This window comes from Desmodus rotundus, chromosome 12 (genome assembly GCF_022682495.2).
Source record: "Desmodus rotundus isolate HL8 chromosome 12, HLdesRot8A.1, whole genome shotgun sequence".
Lineage (NCBI taxonomy): Eukaryota > Metazoa > Chordata > Mammalia > Chiroptera > Phyllostomidae > Desmodus > Desmodus rotundus.
The window spans coordinates 43,847,672-43,869,200 of record NC_071398.1 but is presented as its reverse complement, the minus strand read 5'-3'; the positions used below and the strand labels follow the sequence as shown (position 1 = coordinate 43,869,200).

General features: G+C 49.6%; 2 long non-coding RNA genes across 3 annotated transcripts; one reads left to right on the top strand and one right to left on the bottom strand.

Moving 5' to 3' along the window:
• Window positions 1–2,761: 2,761 nt before the first annotated feature.
• LOC123480640 (uncharacterized) lies at window positions 2,762–9,827 on the bottom strand. The gene is made up of 4 exons (XR_006656726.3): window positions 9,267–9,827; window positions 8,746–8,914; window positions 4,017–4,111; window positions 2,762–3,403 (listed from the first exon to the last, which is right to left on the bottom strand). It is a non-coding gene; the product is annotated as an uncharacterized lncRNA (long non-coding RNA).
• Window positions 9,828–17,311: 7,484 nt separating this feature from the next.
• On the top strand, window positions 17,312–21,430 carry LOC123480639 (uncharacterized). Of its 2 annotated transcripts, XR_006656724.2 has the most exons (4): window positions 17,312–17,585; window positions 18,064–18,740; window positions 19,190–19,262; window positions 21,229–21,430. It is a non-coding gene; the product is annotated as an uncharacterized lncRNA (long non-coding RNA). The 2 variants fall into 2 exon arrangements; XR_011650682.1 differs by lacking the exon at window positions 21,229–21,430 and having other exon boundaries at window positions 17,313–17,585; window positions 19,190–19,964.
• Window positions 21,431–21,529: the final 99 nt, after the last annotated feature.

The window sequence follows — 21,529 nt, the reverse complement described above, 5'->3', positions numbered from 1 at the left end:
AGAGGATCAGGCAGCTCTGATGAAGTGAAGAGAGAACCACTAGGTTCTGAGGGGAAAGAGAGAGAACCACGAGGTTCTCAGGGGAAAGGAAGAGGGCCATGAGGTTCTGAAGTAAAACGGAGAGGGCCACGAGGATCTGGAGTAAATAGGAAGGACCATGCGGTTCTGAGGGGAAAGGAAGAGGACCATGCGGTTCTGAAATGGAGAAAAGGACCACACGGTTCTGAAGGAGAGTAGAGAGGACCACAAGGTTTTGGAGTGCTTCTTTTTGCCACGCAGCTTAGGCAGCAGGAGAGACTTTGCCGGGAAGAAAAGGGGAGAACGGACTCTTGCTGGTGGGTCATGAGAAGGTGCCATATGGCTTTGGATTAACTGGAGATTGCAGCAGCCACACAGCTGATGGTGCCGGGAGCCTGAATCACGGACTTCTACTTCTTTTCCTGAGACACGGTATCCCGGACTGGGCACAGGGAGAGGGAAAGACTGTGCATCTGTGGGTATTCTAGAGGACTTTAGTATCTTATTGAAGACATTAAGTCATTACTCTAAGTTTGTGTAGCTTTTAAATAAACAATTCCTTTCCTTTTCACCAGTCTCTGGCATTGAGAGACATCTTTCCTCTGGTGGCGGGCATTGCAAACCTAGCAGGTGGGCGTGGGGGGGAGGAACCTCCAGAGACAGAATGAGGGGAATCCTTTCTGTAATAATTTATTGTGAACCACCACCGCCCTGCCCTTGCTCTGTAACAGTACCATTTTGGTTACTGTAGCTTCATAGTTGCTTTACTATCTGGCAAGTCAGCCCTCAGTACTCTTACAATTACCATTCCCAGACACCTCTCTCTCCACAGGATGGTCACAATTGTCTGGTCAAATCCAAAATAATATTTCATTGAAATAGATCAAACCATGTGGTTACTGATGCTAACAGAAAAATTAAAAGGTTGGTCCTGGCTGGTGTGGCTCAGTGGATTGAGTCCTGGACTGTGAACCAAAGGGTCACCGGTTCGATTCCCAGTCAGGGCACATACCTGGGTTGCAGGCCAGGTCCCCAGTAGGGGGCACATACGAGAGGCAACCACACATTGATATTTCTCTCCCTCTCTCCTTCCCTTCCCCTCTCTCTAAAAACAAATAAATAAAATCTTTAAAAAATAAATAAAAATACTCTAAAATTTAAAAAAATTAAAAGGCCTTTCAAAGTGAGAGGTAACAAGCATTATTCTATAAGAATAGCGATTTGAGACTCACTGATGCAGGCCGAAGCCCCACCAGCACTCTGACTAGGGGTCTATGAGAAGGGCGAGAGGAACGATGGCATAAATGGAAGGCATCGCTCCTGCTGCAGATAACATAACACAGTGATGTTAATTCTAAACAATGCTTTGAATTTTTTTCGTTAATCATCATATCTGCTTTCTCGTAGCCTGTGCAAACACATCACGGTGTTGCTTGAGGCCCAGCCCAAGGTTATTTTGCTCGGTTTTAACATTCCAAAGGGGTGAGGTGTAAGTCTTGCAAGGCAGGTCCTCTGAGGTGGCAGCTGCAGGTCTATTTTACATATATATGTGTATGTAATATGTATGTGTGTGTGTGTGTGTATATATATATACATATATATATATATATATACCTACCTATATATATTTGTTTTGTTCTTGATTTTAGAGAGACGGGAAGGGAGGGAAAAAGAGAGGAAGAGAAACATCGATGTGAGAGAGAAACATCAATCAGCCCCAACTGGGGACCAAACCTGCAATCCAGGCTTGTGCCCTGACGGGGAAGGGAACTGGCAACTCAATCCAATGAGCCACACCAGCCAGGCCTGATATTTTGATATTTTCAACATTTCAAAATGGCAATGTTTGCATTTAATTTATATATTAAATGTTGAGGGAATTCACAGTTTAATTATATGAATTCTTGTTGTTTTGGGCTGGTCTCAGCCAGTCAATAACCAATGTTACTGGACCAGCCCTTGAGGTTCTTATTACGATTGCAAGGCACTCCCTTCAGCAATAGCCACCAGGAATAAGACACAAGTTTGTTACTTAGAGGACCTGGACGTCACATAGCACCCGCGGGGCCACACAGCCAGGTCCTAGGTGGAGAGCCTGCCGCGCAAGGGCCTGCGGTTCTGTTTTTACTGGGGTGAAGGCTGGGGGGTCCAGGTTTCTCAGGCTCTCTCGTTACTGGAGAACTGAAAACAGGAGAGCGGGAACTTAAAGCACAGGAAAACCAACAAGTAGCGCAAATGTCAGCTATTGAAAGCAACCGTGATCTCTAACACAAAGTGCCCCAGGGGGTGGGAGGGGGCATGGCCTGGCTCTGCATCCAGTCCTGTGGTCGAAGCTTGCATCGGGGAAAAGGCAGAAAACTGTACTTAAACAATAAAAAAAAATCTTAAAAAAACATTAAAAAAAAGCTGGCATCACAAAGCAAAACAAACAGATGTCACACTCCACTCTACCCTGTGATGCTGGTGCCCCCAAGTAACAGGGAGGACACCAACTGCCTGGGGACCTGATAGGCGAAAAGTCAAGGGTGGGGCGCGTTGTCACCTAGAACGCACACGTCTAAGTAGGATGCTAGTAGCGAATTCTGTAATAATTATACAGGCAAGGGATTGAAATCCGGCCCGGAGCCGTTGTCCCAAACTGGAAGGGTTTGTCTGTGAAAAGGGGTCAGAGATCCCAGGGCCCCTGAGAATTGATCAACGATTTGAGTAATATTTTGTTTTAATTTTTATTTATTTATTTTTAGAGAGGGGAAGGGAAGAAGAAAGAGAGGGAGAGGAGCGTCAATGTGTGGTTCCCCCTCAAGTGCCCACCACCAGGGACACGGCCCGGAAACCAGGCATGTGCCCTGACTGGGAATTGAACTGGCAACCCTTTGGTTTGCAGGCCTGCGCTCAATCCACTGAGCCACATCAGCCAGGGCTGAGTAATAATTTTTTTTTAATTTTATTGATTAACTTTAGAGAGAGAAAGGAAGGAGGGAAGGAGAGAGGAAGGGGGAGAGAGAGAGAGAGAGAGAGAGAGAGACATTGACTTGTTGTTCCACTTATTTATGCATTCACTGGTTGATTCTTGTGTGTGCCCTGACCAGGGACCGAAGCGGGAACCATGGCATATCAGGATGATGCTCTTAACCCACTGAGCTACACAGGGCCAGGACACTGGGTAATATTGTAGTGTATTTTAACATCTTGGGTCATCTGGTGTAAGTTTAAACCTGTGCTGAGTTGGTAAATGGTTCCAGATTTTATTGAATCAGTCTCTCAGTCCTGAGGCTAGGTCAGCTCAGTTTAAGATTTGTGTCTCATTCACAGTGATGCAGGTGGGCTCCCAAAGTCTGGCCTTTCTTGTGTAAGGAAGGCATCAGGTATTTAATAAGAGGCATTCCTATGAAAATAAAAGAAAAAAACAAAGGTTAGCAGTTGGAGCAAATTACAGCGCAATTTCCAAGCCTGAGGAGCTGCCAGTTGAGAAGGTATCTGGACATCCACGTGTCTTTTGCAGGTTGATATGTCTCTGGTGAAGTCATCGGGTATTCAGGTAAACATTTTTTAGCGGCTTAACAGCATCAGGCATGGAGATTGTCCAGCGTAAGCTGTTGTGGCGATTTCTCTGAAGTCTCTACTAGTTGTCTAACTGCAGTTCGCAGAGCTTCAGGAAAAAGGGCAGTTTTAGTTCTTGATAAATCCAAGTCAGAGGGTGGGAGACAGCTGAAAAGGTTAGTTAGGAGAGTTGCAGCGGAACATGTGAGGAAACTAGAAGAGTTCAGGATGCAGCCCAGTTTACAGGTGGAAAGCAAAACCTCAAAGGTAAGTACCTGAACTAGGATGTAACATGGACATGTGTGTTAGAGTGTCACTCCGACCTCTGCTGCTGGCATCACATCTTGCTCTGTCTGACTCTCCTGTGGTGGTTTCTTTTCCCATTAGGGCGCCCGATTCCATTGACGCCCTGCCCCCACAGACGATCCAGGATAATCTCCCCGTCTCAAGCTTCTTACCTTAGTCACGTCTGCAGTCCCTGGTGTTGTGTTCGACAAACAGTCACAGATTCGGGGCATCAGGCCACGGACGTCTTTGGAGGCCATTGTTCTGCCTACCAAAATTGGGTGAATTTAGTTAAATTGCATTAAAATTAATTGTGCCAGTTTCTTTTTTATTTATTAAATATGGCTATCGGAAAATGAAAACTGACCTATGTGGCTTCCATTTTATTTCTTTTTTTAAAAAATCCTCATCTGAGGATATTTTTTATTATTGATCTTAGAGAGAGAGAGGAGAAAGGGGAGAGAGAGAGATAAACATTGATGTGACTGAGAAACATCAATCGGTTGCCCCCGGGAAGCTCCCTGACTGGGGATCAAACCCGCAACCTAGGTTTGTGCCCTGACTGAGGACTGAACCCACAACCTTTTGGTATGTGGGACAATGCTCCCAGGGCTCCATGTGTTTCTATCGGACGGCTCTGTATGTTTGTTGGTCTATTTGTTTTCGGTCTCCCTCCTAGGAATAGAATGTACACGCAACAAGATTGGGGTTTTGTTTATTTACCACTGTATCCCTGGCTCTAGTGCAGTTCCCAGAACATAGTAGGCCCTCAGTAAATATTTGTTGATTGAATAAATATTATGGATAGAGACCTATCTCTCCCATGAACTCTCAGACAACCCCCCCCCCCCCCCCCCCCGCCATTCCCACAGCAGCCCCGTGGCTTCCTCCTCTTCTCCCAAGATCAGGGATCCAGGGTAGAAACTAGACTGGGTGGGAGTGGGGAGGGAGAATGATTGGGAACGATCCTGGAAGAGAGAGAGTAAGGCTGGTTAGAGAAGGAATCCCAGACCAGTAAACATCTTTCAGATGCTGACCCTCCTCCTCCCCTTCCAGGATGTGGGCTTGGCTGTTTCCATGGAAATGAATGCCAGGTCCCGCCCCATGCCCAAAGTGATGGAGATGTGGTTGCCATGACGACCCCACATCCTCAGGATGGCGACATCTGTTGCAGCCAGATACCCTTTGGATGGAATTGGGTGATGTGGGATAAAAACAGCATCTCGGGGAGCAGCTCAAGCTTCCATTTTGAATCTCACCAATCGTGCTGCACCACCCACCGTGCTGGAGGACCGCCCAGCTCTCTGGCCCTCAGTGTCTCAACTTCTGCCACTTTTCCCGCTCTAATTCTCGGGCATTTCAAAATGCACAGAGGTGACTGACTCTTCCACCGTGCTGGCTCCTCAGTGCCTAGACCTCTTCTTCCGCAAAGGCCTTGCCCCCCACTTACCCTCATCCCCTGCTCCCTTCCGTCATCAGAGCAGACACCTAGTCACAGCCAGCAGCCACACCGGCTCCCTCCATGACTAAATGTTGAGCCTCCCACAGCAGCACCACCGTGTGGGCCTTCCCAGCTCACTCCTACTCCTTCAACCCCATCACCGAACCCCTCCATTCCATAATCCAGCCTTCCTTTGGCTCCGCCCTCACCCTGCTGAGAGCCGTGCGGATCCTCGCAATGCTTTCCTCGCCCCGCGCTCCACGCCCTGATCGCTTTCAAGCATCTGCTGCAGAGCGCAGACCCTCAACTACCTGCCTGCGGTGGGCGGCGCCGCTGTGCTGAGCCGGGGTAGGAACTCCCATGCCCACGTGGGCAGGTCTCATTTCAACTTCGGGACCGTGAACCCTAAGGCAGCACTACTGCTGTGTGGCGATTCGCTTTCAGAGCCCTTGCCCATTCATTCTTCTTTGGGTATCCCTATTTCTTTTTTTTAAATTGTGCTAAAAGATACGTAACATAAAAATTACCATTTTAACCATTCTTAAACGCCCAATTTAGTGGCATTAAGCATGCTCGCAATGTCGCGCACCCATCACCTCTACCCATTCCCAGAACTTTTCATCAGCACGAGCAATTCTGTTTCCATTAAACCTGAGCTCCACCCCTCGCCCCCAGCCCCTGGTAAACTCTATTCTACTTTCCATCTCTATGAATCTGCCGATTCTAGGTACCTCACTTGAGTGTATTCATACAATACTTGTCCTTCCGTGTCTGGCTGATTTCACTGAGCACAACACTTTCAAGGTTCATCCGTGTCCGAAGTTCATTTCATTTTGAGGCATTTTATTTGTGTGTAGGTATCCTGTTCCTAGAAAGAGTGCCAGGACTTTCCTTCCTGGGCGCTTTTGTCTTGCTTCCTCTTGGTCCACCACGCCCACTGTGGTTGTCAGTACAATGAGGCCAAAGCAATGGGAGGGGCCTGTGAAGTTCCCACAATTTTCCCAGCTCTGCCATCATCAGTGATTTCAAAACCGCCAGTAGAATCGTGTGTCATTAACATAATTACAAACTGGAAAATTACTCTGGAGCACGGCCTGGTAAGATCTTGGCACGTGCCTCTCTTTTTGGCATTGCTGATGCTCTTGAACTCTTGAGGACATTCACGCCAGCATCATGGTGGCACAGCAAAACAGCAGCTGAGCCCTGGCCAGTGTGGCTCAGCTGGTTCGAGTGTCGTCCCATACACCAAAAGGTCGTGGGTTTCATTCCCAGCCAGGGCATGTACCTAGGCTGTGGGTTTGATCCCCAGTCCAGTCACACACAAGAGGCAACCCAGCAATGTTTCTCTCCCTCCCTCCCTCCCTTCCTCTTCTCTCAAATCAATAAGCATGTCCTCAGGGAAGGCTAAAATCAATAAAATTAATTTTTTTTTTTGTTTTTTACCAGTCAGGGCACATGCCTGGGTTACAGGCCAGGTCCACTGTTGGGGGCATATGAGAGGCAACTGATAGATGTTTCTCTCCCTCTCTTTCTCCCTCCCTTTCCTTCTCTCTAAAAATAAATGAAATCTTTTTTTAAAAAAAAGTTAAAAAATTTTTAATGGCAGCTGAATAGTACTCCATTGTATGGATATACCCCATTTTGTGCATCGTTTCCTAGACTTTTTAATAACTTCTCCTCTCTCCTCAAACCCCTATACCTCCTCCCCTTTTCTCACTCTCAGCAGAGACCTCGCTTCCTACTTCCCTGAAAAAAGAAGACCCATCAGAAGAAAACGTCCCAGACCCCTACCGCCCATCTACTCTCCTTTCCTCCTGTTACTCTGCGTACCAGTTACCTGCGGCTGTCAACACCCCACCCCCAAACTTCGTGGTGTTATGCAACCCTTGTATGATATTCACGGATTCTGTGGTTTGGGAATTTGACCAGGGCGCAGCAAGGCTGGCTTGTCCGTGCTCCCTGATGTCTGGAGCCTCAGCGGGCAAGACTTGCAGACCAAGGGTGACCTGATGGCTGGGAGCTGGAACCAGCTGGAGGGATCTGCACTCATGTCCGGCAATTGCTAGCTGGGACCTCAGCTGAGCCGACAGCTAGAGCACCTACATGGGACCTTTCTGCATCGTCTCTCTGCGTGGGCTAGTTGGGCTTCCTCACAGTATGGCGGCTAGATTCTAAGTGTGCATACCCTCAGAGCAAGTGGGGAGGGCCTGACGTCACTGGTCAAGGCAGTCACAAAGTTCTGCCTGGGTTCAAGGGGAGGGAACATAACTTCACGCAAAATGCACTCTGTGGGAGGAATGTTAAGGCCATACTGCATGAGTTTGTGGGATGGGAGAGGTTTTCGTGGTCACCTCTGGGGAACACACCTTCCTTACTCTAATGATCGGTTACGTTCTTGAGCGTCGGGCACTTTCTCTCGTGTGTAGTCAAGGACAACGTTCCAGCCATTCTGCCCTCCCTCTCTGTTTTTCTTCCAGAGTCCGGGAATCTAGACCATTCCCATCAACACACAAACCTGCTGTTCTGTCTTCTCTGACTTCCTATCAAAAAACTGACGCCCAGATCTTACCTCTCGCCTGTACTTACTTTTTCTCCACAGAACTCCCCACCGTTTAGCACACTCCACGTTCTCCTTATGTCTGTTTATCATCTATCTCTTACATGAAGACATCAGTTCAATGCACACTGGGACTTCAGCCTCTGTCGCTCACCATTAGAACCTCAGCCCACAGAACAGTGTCTGGCACACAGTAGGTGCTCAATACATATTTTCTGATCAAACATTTCAAGTGAAACTGGTCATTGTAGCTGCCTCCACAAAGAGGAACTGGGTGAACAGCAGACATACCTTGTTTAAAAACTTAAGCTGCAGCCCTGGCTGGTGTGGCTCAGTGGATTGAGTGCCAGCCTGCAAACTAAGGGGTCACCGGTTCGAATCCCGGTCAGGACACATGCCTGGGTTGTGGGCTGAGTTCCCAGTAGTGGCACACAAGAGGCAACCACACATTGATGTTTCCCTCCCTTTCTTTCTCCCTCCCTTCCCTTCTCTCTAAAAATAAATAAAATCTTTAAAAACATTTTGAGCCACCCTTACCCAATGTGAGGGGTGCTTTTTACCAACGTTTTAAAATTGTGAAATAAGGATACTTTCTTTTTCCCATAAGCCTTGGGGGTCTTCTGCATTTTGTACCCTGACTGTATGTTACCAATTCAAATTAATAAATAATATTATTGTAAAAAAGTACTTCAACACCTGGCACGGAATGAGCCAGCAATTGGAAGTCGTGTTGTTATGATGAAGAGGAATAGTAGGGGCAGTTTTGCTGGGTCCACACCCTGCCCGGCTCCCCTCCATTCACTACCCCTGAACATTCATGCCGGGAGCCTGTTGTCTCCTTGGAGCCTCCTCCACGCTGGCCCCGGCCCAGCTCAAGACCAGCCCTCGAGGTGTTTGATCTTACCACTTCAGAGCCTTCACCTTGGGCCTGAAGCCCATCAGAGGCAGCTGGAGCTTGGGATCCTCCCCAGATGGGCCTTTGAAGGTGAGATGAAAGCACCGGGCCACAGCCAGTGTGAGTGACCAGGTAGGATGTTCAGGAATGCTAGGGCTGAGCCAGGAAGAGGCTTAGGCTTGGGAGACAAGGAGGCAGAGAAAATTAGCCTTCCTGAGGTGGCCAGGGGATTCACTGAGTACCTGCCGCATACCCAGGTATTTGCTGGACAGTGCTTGGGACACAGTGATGGCAGACCTTCACAGGGCAGTGCCGGAGGCAGGCCAGTGACAACCTAGAGTGAACAGTGTTGAAATGGGGCCTCTGATGAAGTCAAGGAGGGCTTCCTGGAGGAGGGGAGGTCAAGCCACTCACAGAGTCTATGATGCCCGTGGAGATCAATGTTTTGGGCCACATCGATCAGCTGCACTGGCCTTTCTGATTCCTGAATTCTCTAAGCTCGTTCCCAACCTCTGAGCCATTGTACTTACCAAGTGTGTTCCTTCTCCTCAGTCAGATTGCAGGTCAGTTACTGTGGCAGCATTTTACTCTTTGAAAGAATTCCCAAGTTTCTGGTTTTTGTTGATTCCTTTACTTCCTGTCTTCCCAGCTGGGATGTGACCTCCCCCCAGCCCTGCTCCCTCATGCTCCACGGGTGACTAATGAACAGCTGATGCCTGGCAAATTGTTGTTACAGAGGAAGGAAGCCAAGATCCTGGGGATAAACCACAGTCTGGTGAAGAAGTGGGAGAAGGGAGTTCCAAGCAGAGGGAACAGCATGGGCAAAGGCTTAGAGCAGAGAGAGAGAGAGCCTTGATGTTTCAGAGACCCTGGGGGAGAAGGTGCGTGACTGGAAGGAAGAGGCTGGGGTGGGGAGGAGGGGAAGAGGAGGGCAGAGAGGAAGAGGGGTGGGGAGAGAGCAGGAGAAGAGAGAAGGAGGAATCGGGGAGTGGGGCAGCGTGGGAGTCAGCTGTACCCTTACAAGACGGGGTGCAAAGGACCGAGAGCTTTGAGCCATTGGACAGGTGGACGTGGCATGATCTCACTGGAGTCTTTTTATGTAGGGGCCGCGGGGGCCGAGGGGCCTTTCTGGGAGAGCCATCCAGCTGGCTGGCTTGCAGAGGCTGGGCCTGAGGGACTGGCCTGGCCTCCCAGAGCCTTCTAAGTGTTAAGTGCAGAACATTCCATGGCAAGACCTTCCGGAACAGGTCGTGATGGCTTGGCAGCCCTGTCCTGTCTGCTCCCGGGTCACTGCCCAGGTCTACACGTGGCCCAGGCTCACGGTCCTCCATGTCCCTGCTCCCAACAGCAGCTGGAGGCAGTACTTTTTATAGAACAGCTCAAAAATGTGAATAGGTAGTTAAGGGCACAGGGCACAGAATTCTGGAGGTACAGGAGAGGCACTGTGAATCCCTCCTTTCTCCCCTCCCCCTGGGGCCCCTCCAGGAGGCACTGGAGCTGCCACTTTCTCGGGTTTTCTCCTGGAGGTAGTCTTTCCGATGTAAGCACAGATGGTGAAGTACTTAAGTTACGAAGATGATTCTACACCTTATTTTTAAACTTAAGTGTATACAGGCATCCCTCAGAAATGTAGCGGGTTCAGTTCCAGACCACCACGATAAAACGAATCAAAATCTTTTTTCTGGTGGAGGGTCGTGCCTTTGATTTGTAAAAATCACAGCATCCGTGAAGCGCAATAAAGCAAAGCTCAATAAGAGGATGTTTGCCCAGCCCTGACCGGTGTGGCTCAGTTGGTTGGGTCATCGTTCTACAAAGCGAAAGGTTGCCAGTTCGATTCCTGGTCAGGGCACATGCCTGGGTCAAAGGTTTGGTCCCCAGTCAGGACATGTTCCAGAGGCAACTAATCGATGTTTCTCCCTCATATCAATGTTTCTCACCTGCTCTTTTCTCCCTCCCTTCCCCGCTCTCTAAAAATACATAAATAAAAACTTTTAAAAATCAGCCGAGGTGGGAGTATTTACACCACAGGCATTGGTAGATACTATCATTTAGCGCCATGTCCTCCCCCAGAGAGCCAGCGGTTAAATATTTACCAGCACACCACTGCAATACACAGAGATTTAGCTCATTCTTTTGGAAAGCAGTGTAAGTATCTCATTGCATGGTTGAGTCATAAGATATTTTGCTGGTGTCAAATAGAAGACCACGTGCCCCAAACAGTGCCTGGTGTCACTTATGCCAAAACTCATGCTGCCAAACCTAGATTTAATACCTGACCTAACAGCTGTTTCAATCTCTCCCAGAAACATATTCTTAACCAATCTGGAATTTTTCTGGTCAATGTAGACCCTCTCTCCATCTCCCCTCCCCCGTGGAAAGAAGAGGCAATCTCCATGATAAAAGCCCTTATTATTCCCTGTCCCCAAAGATGTCCTGGTCTAAAAATAATTCCTTTTTTCCTTTTGTTAATAGTTTTTTTGCCGTGCCTTGCTTCCTGGGAAGACTTCTGCCCTTACTGGTTGCCCAATTTGTGAGCTGCCTTAAAAAACCAATTAGATCTCCAAATGCACTCTGTTGAATTTCTTTTTTTTAACCCTGGTTTCCTCCTGATGGGCACTTAGCTTGTTTCCAATCTTTTGGTAACACAAACAGGGCTTTGTGGTTTTGTCCTTGTGAATGAACCCCACACACAAGAAGTGCCGTGTGAGAGGGCATGGGAGTTCTAACGTTAACGCCTGTTGCCTCACGCCTCATGCTTTTGCACAGAGGAGAAGCAATTTCCACATCCCCCAGCCAGCGGGTCACAGTGCAGAGGCCTCCTGGGAAGACGCAACTTGATTGTTTCACTCTGTTGCTTAAACTCCTTCGAGGCTCCTACTGCTCCCGGACTGACAGACGGACGAAGCCTTTGGATCCTTCCAAAGCTTAAGCCCACCATCAGTGGGCCTTGTCCCTCTGTCTTGCAACCAGAAAGTGGCACCACGACCCCACCAGGGCCCCTCACAAATTCCACATTGCAGCCACCTCGATTACCTGCTGTCTGTCCCCTGAAATAGGATGTGTTCCCACCCACTTCTGTTTGCTGGTGCTTCTCCCCTGTATGGGAGGGAGCTTACTTCCCAGTGCCTTTTCACCAGGCTTATTCCCACTCCATCCAGCCAGCCCCTTCCTGTCTCAAGAGACTGAAAAGCTCACCATAGCTGCCTTCAGAAAAATCAAGAATTGATTGGCTCATCTGAGTAAGAAGTCACCAAAGGGCTAGCTTCAGGCATAGCTGGCTCTAGGAGCTTTAAGTGATGCATGCAGCCAGGCTTGACCGATTATCTGTCTGTTCTCTTGCACGCTGGCCCCCTTTGGCAGCCCTTGCCAGACATATAAGAATCAACCTATGGCCCTGACCAGTGTGGCTCAGTTGGTTGGAGTGTGGTCCATACACCGGAGGGCCAGCAGTTTGATTCCTGGTCAGGGCACATGCCTAGGTTGCGGGTTCGATCCCCAGTCAGGGCGTGTGCGGGAGGCTGCCTACCAATATTTCCCTCTCACGTTGATGTTTCTCTCCCTTTCTTTCTCCCTCCCTTCCCTTCTCTCTAAAAATAAATACATAACATCTTTTTAAAAAATCAACCAATGAATGCATAAATAAGTGCAACAACAAATCGATGTCTCTCTCTCTCCTTCCCCCTTTTCTCTAAAAACAATTTTAAAGATGGTCAACATCCTGTTATGCCTATTTGCCACAGTAAAATATAAGGAGGCTAAAGATGCTAAACATAATAATAAAGTAAAATACAAATAAGAAGGAGAAAGAGAAATATCCTGGCAGGCCCGGCAGCCTCTCTGTACCTCTGCTGAGGAGGATGTAGAACGAGGATAAAACCAGGACCTCCTCGCAGTCGTTGAGACGTTCGAACAGGCTAACACAGGTAGAGCGCTCAGGGCCGCACCCGGGGTGCAGTAGGTCTTCGGTAAACGTTAGTCGCCGTTACTAAATCAAAATATTGGATGGATTGCTCGGTGACAGACACCAGACGTGAGAAGTCACTGACTTCGCCCGGTCGGGCCGCTTTAACACAACACCATAGAATGGAGGCTGATGAGCAATAGAAATTTGTTGCTCACAGGTCCGGAAGCTGGAAGTCGAAGATCAGGGCGCCAGCACGGTCAGGTGAGGGTCCTCTTCTGCATCGCAGAGTCATGTAGTGAAAGGGGTGAGGGGTTTTTCGGGAGCTTCTTTTCTAAGCGCGGGAATCCCATTCATGGGAGCTCCACCCTCCTGACCTGGTCGCCTCCCAAAGGCCCCGCCTCCTAATAGCTTCACCTTGGGGGGTAGGTTTCAACATATGAATTGGGGGGAGGGGCGGGCACAAGCATTCAGACCATCATTTATATGAAATGTGCAGAACAGGCAGATCCACAGAGACAGAAAGCAGAGGAGTGGCTGCCAGGCCCTGGGGGCAGAGGATGGGGAGTGACTGCTTAGGGGGTACGGAGTTTCCTTCTGGGGTGACGGAAGTGATTTGGGGCTAGGTAGAGGTGGTGGTCGCACAATAACGTGAATGGACTAAATGCCACTGAACTGTGTGCTTTGAAATGGTTAATTTTTTAAAAAGATTTTACTTATTTACTTTTACAGTGGGGAGGGGAGGGAGAAAGAGAGGGAGAGAAACATTGATGTGTGGTTGCATCTCACTGTGCCCCCCACTGGGGACCTGGCCTACAACCCAGGCATGTGCCCTGACTGGGAATTGAACCTGTGACCCTTTGGTTCCCAGGCTTGCGCTCAGTCCACTGAGCCACACTAGCCAGGGCTGAAATGGTTAATTTTTATTCTATGTGAATTTTATCTCAAAATTTGTTTAATTGGTGTTTTGAAAAAATTTGGAATATATCTTTTATAAAAAATGTACTTAATGATTTTTTAGAGAGTAGAGGAAGAGAGATAAAGAGAAAGAGAGGGGGAGGGTGTTTGTTCTTCCACTTACTGTTGCATTCATTGGTTGATTCTTGTATGTGCCTCGACCATGGATTGAACCCACCATCTTGGTGTATAGGGATGATGCTCTAACCCACTGAGCTACCCAGCCAAGAAAAGGCAGAATATATCTTGATGTCCTTGTCAGGCTGTGAAGGCTACGGCTTCATTATTCTGGATGCTTTGTGCCCATCCCCCTTCCAGGCCTGACACGTCACCCGCACCCAGGGCCTTAGCTGGCATCATGCACAGCTTCGTTCTTGGCTCTTTCGATCATTTGCTGTGGGACTTTGGGACTCAATTTCCTTTTCTGTACTAGGAGGGGATCGGGCCCACTGGTTTCTACCATGCCCTCATATCTCATGGGCCTGCTTTATTTGAGTTCAAGGGGTCACCCTACCCTTCTACCCTGCAATGCTAACTCTTTCCCCCAGCTCTGGAACGGGGAAAATTAACTTTGCCCGGGGCCTGTTAATCAGCACTCAGCCGGCCCCTCATCTCAGGCTGAAGTGCAAATTCAAACGCCTCTCAGAGCCAGGCCGCCAGCGGCCCCTTCTCTCAGAAAGCAGGCAAGGGGCTCTTTGGACTTTTCACCTGGGATCCAGCTGGCTGCACCCAGTGAGGGAATTACCCTGCACTCAAGGACTCCGGTAGCCCCAGGCGGTCCGAGGCAGCAGTGTCCCAGACACACAATGTACTCGTCCTCCAGGCCAGCCGAGGACGATGACGCCCACACAGTCCCATGAAGGGGCTGTGCACTTATCTACTTTTACAATCAGCTCCTGGCAGGGCCACGCTCCTTCCGAACCCCAAGGCAGTCCTGGGTCCCCTCAGATGCCCCAGCGTGAGGCCTGGCTCACTTCTAACCAGGTCTCTTCAAAGGGAAAAGCTACTAATTATACTAATAAAAGCCCTCCCCCAATATTCTGGTCTTATGTGATCGCCCAGGCCTAGGCTAAGGAGTCTGGCCATGTGATTTTGTTGAACCCTTCTTCCACCTCAGGGGCGGATTCTACTTTCATCTCATCCCAGGGGTGAGGATGTGAGTCTCAGAGGTGGCATCCAAGCCGCAAGGTCAACGAAGAGGTGGGAGGGCCCGTCTCTCTGTCCCTTCTTGTCCCCCTCCCACCATATCCTGCCTCCCTGGAAGCATCAAGCATCTTCAGTGCAGGTCACCTGAGCCCTGGGACACCTGTGGGGTCCCAGGGTGGGGCCTAGCAACGGCTGTGCTGAACACAGTTCCCTTGGCCTTGGCTGGATCTGCGGGGAGAGGGGCGGACAGTGTCCGACACCCCGCCGTGGGCCTCCAGGCCCAGAAACCTGAGTTATGTTGGACCACAAACCACAGGGCCCTGAGAGCCTGCAGCCGGGGGAGGCGGGGTGGAGCAGGCCAGACAAGCCGGCTCTTAAATAAGTCATCAGACAGGTTGCAAGGGACGTTCTGGGCCTGCCTCCAGTCCCCAGGCTCCAGCTTCCCTGTCAGGCTGGACGCATGAAGTTCCATTGCCTCTTCATTGCAGTGGACCCAAGGGCTCAGCCTCCTTTTTCCCTTCCTGCTTCTCAGAGTCACCCCACATTCCCAGAGTCCCCACTGTATGCCTGACCTCAGCAGGGCGATGCTGGGGCCATTGTGGTGGTCCAGACTGCCCCAACCCCCAGCCCAGTGGAGAGGACAGACCCGTCCTCAGTGTCCACCCAGAGTGGATGGGGCCCAGAGGGTTGGAGGGGCCTGGAGGCACTGGAGGACTTGGAGGACCCTGGGACAAAATTCGAAGAGCTTTGTCCGTGAAGAGAAAAGTGTATGAGGAAAAGCGGTCAGGAGTTAGGCCTGGGAAGGTTGTGGTCGGCATAGACCACGTAGTGTTTTTCCAGCTGTTTTGAATTTGAGACACTTGATACTTAACGGAATTTGTATTTTACTTGCAACACATATGTGTATGTATAGGTGTTCGGTAAATTAAATGAAAACTTCACGAAACAATACTTACTTGTATAATATGCTGTGATGTTTAATTTTTAAAACTTAACCGCTTGAGCTTTGCGAATTTACTTTATGCCCTATGAATAGGCTGACACCTGAGAGGTTTGGAAATACAGAACCCCTGGATGCCAATCAAAGAAGGGAATTCCAGAAACAGCCAGTGTGTTCACCAATCTACCCATCCTCCTCTTCTTCTTCTTCTGGGTGTGAGGTGGGATTTACTTCCCTCCTCCTTTTTTTTTTTTAAGGTTTTATTTATTTATTTTTAGAGAGAAGGGAAAGAGGGAGAGAAACATCTATGGGTTGCGTCTTGCAGGCCCCGAAACTGGCCCGCAACCCAAGCATGTGCCCCGACTGGAAATCGTGCCCCGACTGCGAATCAAACGCCCCAAGAATCAAACCGGTGACCTTTCTACCCACAGGCCGGTGCTCAATCCACTGGGCCACGCCAGCCAGGGCACTTCCCTCCCTTTGGAAGTCAGCCTTTGGAGTCCAGGAATCTGCATTGTAACACCCAAATGGGAGCTATGAGACTTGGGAAGTTTAAGAAACAGTGACATAGGTGATGACCTCCATGAGGTAAAATGAACGAAAAGAATGTTTTTTTAAATTGATTTTTTTAAAGAGAGAGAGAAACATCGATTTCTTATTCCACTTATTGATGCATTCATTGGTTGATTCTTGCATGTGCCCTGACCTTGGGGATCGAACGAGCAACCTTGGTGTATGGGGACAACACTAACCTACTGAGCTACCTGGCCAGGGCCAAGAATGGTTTTAACTTTAGCCTTTTTGTTTTTATCTACCTGATCTGGCTCCTGCCCACTGCTCTAGCCTCATTTCTCAGCAGTTTCCATTGCCCCCAAATGAAAGTATTCTTGGCTTCCTAAATTTCCTAAATGTCTCACCTCCAGGTCTTTGTCTTTGGGGTATCCTCTGCCTGTACCCCTTTCCTCCTCCCTTCACTGGCCAGCCCTAACATCCTCCAAAATTCAGCTCAGATGCTCCCTCCTCCAGGAAGCCCTCCTGCACCCCACTTCCCAGGCTGGGTATCCCTCTGGGATCCTCCATCCCAGCCCTGCTCAGGGTCTCCCCCACTGGCGTATGAGACCAGGAGGGCAGGAGCTAAGACCACCTCAGCCACAGGACTGGACACACAGTAGGTGCTCAGAAAAAGTTTGCTGAATGCTTAGCTGAGGGAGGAGGCGAGGCTATATCCTCTGGAAGTGGCTGCAGTCCTCCCACTGCCAGATACGGATACGGGGTCCTGTTGGGAAGACACGACTTGGAACAACTCACTTCACAGGGGGCAAATTGAGGCCAGGAAGGGCCTCCTGCTCTGTGAGACCCAGATTTCCTACGCTCAGCCCAGCCTCCTCCCGACCTCTCTCTCTTTTTTCTTGTACTCCCAAGCCGCTGCCCCCTTCTCCACCCCCGCCCCCCAAATGATGAAATCTGAATCTGGGTAAGAGGTTTTGCTGAGTGGGAAGAAAGCTGGTTGAGACCAGTTTGAGTATGTTTTCCTCTCCAGGCCTGGGAGGGCAGAGGGGTGGGACACTCTTGGCCAATCCGGGACCAAACCCTCCAACCTTCCCCTCTTGTCCCGGACTCACCCCCACACTCCTGGAAGGCTCTGGGATTCTGGGGTTACTGAGTCCTGGAGCCTCCTCCTTCCACCTTGCCTCCTGTCTGGCAGCCCTGTGCCTCGAGCAGGTGGGCGGTCACTAGGCTAAGCCTGGCCTACCCACATGTTGCCCAACTGGCCTTGATGACCAGGAGAGCTACCAGGTGGTTTCCTGGCCCCCAGCCTGGCCACCTGCTGCTGCAGCACCTGAAACCCAGCTGCTAGGTCCCAGCCCGACCTGGGGCTTCCCTAGGCTTCCATTGCACTGGTCTGTGAGTCACTGGTCTGTGAATATATGTCTATAGGAATGCATGAAAGGGGCCTTTTATAAAGAAAGATTATTTATTTTTTTAGAGAGACGGGAAGGGAAGGAGAAAGAGGGAGAGACACCTTGGGTTGCCTTTCACACACCCCCAGTGTGCCCTGACTGGGAATCGAACCAGCGACCTTTTGGTTTGAAAGCTGGCACTGAGTCCACTGAGCCACACCAGCCAGGGTGTCATGCCTTTCTAAAAAATGTCTTTTTAACTATAGTTAAGCTACCAGGTGATGTTAGTTTTGGATGTACATTAGGTTCAACATTTATATGCCTTACAAAGGATCACCGTGAGAGGTCTAGGAACCATCTGTCACTGCAGATCGTTATCACAGTATTATTGACTATTCCTTGTGCTGCATTTTTATATCTCTGTTACTTATTCTATCACAAGAACTTTGCAGTTCTTAATATTCTTCTTCTTTTCCACACAGCCTCTGACTCCTGTCCCCTCTGGTGATGTAAGACAGAAACATCAACCCGTTGCCTCTTGTATGCACCGGGACCTGGGACCGAACCCACAACCCAGGCATGTGCCCTGATCAGGATTCGAACGGGCAACCTTTTGCCCTGAAGGATGACGCCCAAGCAACTGAGCCACACCAGTCGGGGCTCCCTTTAATATTTCTTGACCACTTGATTTATTACTGTTTCAGTCTATTTCACATCTCTCAGCATTGTTTTGTGGATGTGGTTTGTTGAACAATTGAAGGAATGTATTACTGAGTTTACAGATGCCTGGTTGAAGAGTTTGGACTCTACCCCGAGGGAAGCCACTGGGGCCACGGTGGCAGGGGCCGGGGGGGGGCGGGGGGGTGTTACTAGGTTGGATTTGTGCTTGGCAACGTTCTGGGCTCTTCTCAACTCTGTGGCTTTGCATATACTGTTCCCTTTGTCTGGAATTCTCCTCCAACTCCTTCCTACTCCAGCTGTGATGCCTCCTCCTCCAGGAAGCCCTTCCTGCTCTCCAAGCTGGCTCAAGCACCCCTTCTGGGTTGCCGCATCCCGCACCCTGCATCATCATTGTCTGGGGATGGGCCTGTGTCCCACTCCAGACGGTGATTCCCTCGAAGACTGCGTAGGGACAAGCTTGGTCATCACCGGATATCTGGTAACCACCCATCACAGGGCCCAACAATGTGCTCAGAATAAATGATGGACCCTTGAAGGAAATGTCTCTGCTTGGGGCGGGGGGGGGGGGGGGGGGGGGGGGGGGCGGGGAGCTAACTTCAGGGATAGTTGTGGGGTCTTCTAGGGGTTGAGGGTTGAGGGCGAAGGCTGGGGTCAGATACATCTGAGTTCAAATCCCCTGCCCAGATAGGGGTTTAGGGACACAAGGGGCCTCACTACCTGTATCTGCATCTAAATTAGTGCACGGGGAGGGTGACATCTAAATGACCGGTGGGGATAAGACAAGGGTGTGTCCTGTTGCCGCCTCGGGGCTTTGCTCTGCCCTTTCACCGGCATGCTGTCCTGGTGGGCTCTTTCCTGGTCAGGTGTCATTGCAAATGTCACTTCCCCCATTGTGACCACTCCCTCTGTCTGCCTTCAATGCTTTAGCTTCCTCGGCTCCCTCCCCGCCTGACGTCTGAGTTGACTTCCTGGTCTCCCCTCACTAGAATGTGGCAAAAAGGTTTGTTCTTTTTAATGTTTAATTCTTTTCTTGCTGCGGAATCCCCAGCACCTTGAACTGCACTTGGCTCTGAGTAAGGGCTCAAGGGCTATTTGTCGAATGAATAGAGTGCCCGGGAATTGTCCCCTTGTGCTTTGTTTGGAGGGTCACTGTGGGCACGATGGAATTTACGCACGTTGATTTAGGACAAACGGGGAAACTGATGCTCCGCTGGTACGTGGCAGAGCCAGGGTTCACACCCATGTCTGCGTGGGTTTAGGGCCCACACTCTCAGCGTCTAGCTCAGAGCCAGGCTCACTGGAGTTTAATGGAAGTTTGTTGAATGAATATGATGCTTGACTAGAAGGGTGGGATGGGAGACAGGGATTTTCTGAAGTAGATGGTGTCAAGGTTGGGAGGACTTGGGAGGGGGGCGTGTCTGGGAGACACAGGAAGGAGGCCCACAAGGCCACATGTGCCTGGGTGGAGGTCCTTTAGACCCCGGGCAAATTCTCAGCTCTGCCTGGCCCCAGTGCCTCACATCCTGCCGGAGGTCAGCACAACCCCTAGAAGATTCTTCCCAAGCAGGTCTAAGTCTTGGAACCTTCAGGGAGAGCTTACGACCAGGGCCCAGCAGCGCACGGAGCCCCTCCAGCGCTGATCTGGGCCCAAACCACCGTTCTTCAAGGAGAATGACAATATCCCTGGCTGGTGTGGCTTGGCTGGGCATCACCCCGCCCCCCCCCCCCCCCCCCCGCTCACCCCGCGCCGCCAAAGTGAAAGGTCCTCAGTTTGATTCCCGGTCAGAGCACATGTCTAGGTTGTGGGTTCAGTCCCCAGTCGCGAACCAGAGGCGAATGATCGGTGTTTCTCTCTCATATCGATGTTTCTCTCCTTCTCTTTCTTCCTCCCTTTCCCTCTCTCTAAAAATAAATAAATTTGCCCTGGCTGCTGTAGCTCAGTGGATTGAACGCAGGCCTGAGAACCAAAGGGTCGCTGGTTTGGTTCCCAGTCAGGGCACATCTTGCGTTGCAGAGCAGGTCCCCAGTAGGGGGCGCGAGAGAGGCAACCACACACTGATGTTTTTCTCCCTCTCTCCTTCCCCTCTCTCTAAAAATAAATAAATAAAATCTTGAAAAAAAACCAGGAAGGTGAATGGATGGATGGTTAGAGAGATAAGATAAATGGCTACAAATATATAGAAAGTGCGATAAAAAATTGAAGACTCTAGGTACTGGGTATACGTGGTTCATTGTAAAATCCTTTAAGTTTTTTGTATGTTTGAAAATTTTCATAATAAAATATGGGGGAAACTATTTGGTGAAAACATTCATGAAAGCAGTAGCCCGCACATTAAATTGAAATATAATTTTTGATGGATGAATTACAAATTATGTACTTAAGAGAAAGTCAATTACAATCCTAGTTGTATAATAACTACCACTACCTGGTAAGTGTGGGGCTCTGAACTTGGAATATTTACTTTAAAATTATTCACATTATTAAATAAAAACTCCACCTCATCGAACTCTTACACCACTTGTGTGCGGGATCTGAATTTTACACTTGAGGAACTGAAGTTCGGAGAGGCGATACAAGACTGAATTTGTGGCGGGGAAGCTTAGTGGGTTAGAGCGTTGTCCCGAGAGGTCAAGGTTGTGAGTTCAGTCCCGGGGGTCAGGGAACACACAAGAATCAACCAATGAATACATGGAACAACAAACATGTTTTTCTCTCGCTCTCTCTCCTTTCCTCTCTCTCTAAAATCTATAAACAATATATATATTTTAAAAAGACCAAATTTAGGGCGAAAGAGGAGTTTCAGGAGGAGTTAATTTTCAAATGAGCCACCAGCGGATCACTTGCACTTTTAAACAAGTTTTTTTTTTTTTTAATTGGTTTTAGAGCGCGAAAGGAAGGGAGAGACAAGCATCTATTTGTTGTGCCATTAATTTATGCAATCATTGATTCTTGTGCGTGACTCCAGATCGAACCCGCAACCTTGTCATATCGGGACAACGTTCTGAGTGAGCCACCGGGCAAGGGCCTCACCGCACTTTGTAGAGATCCGCGCCCGCCCCTGGGAGCTACTGAGGATTAACTGTCCCAAACCGCAGCGCAACTCCTTTGGCGGGAAAAAGCGTCCCCGCCCCCCAAACGCCCCTCCCCCTTCCCACCAGTTCCCCACCCAGGCCCCACCCCCGGATACAAACACTGTTATTATTCTACCTTCTACGGAGATTCGGCCTCCTTCGATCGTCAGCTGGGGAGAGCGCCAAACGCTCAGC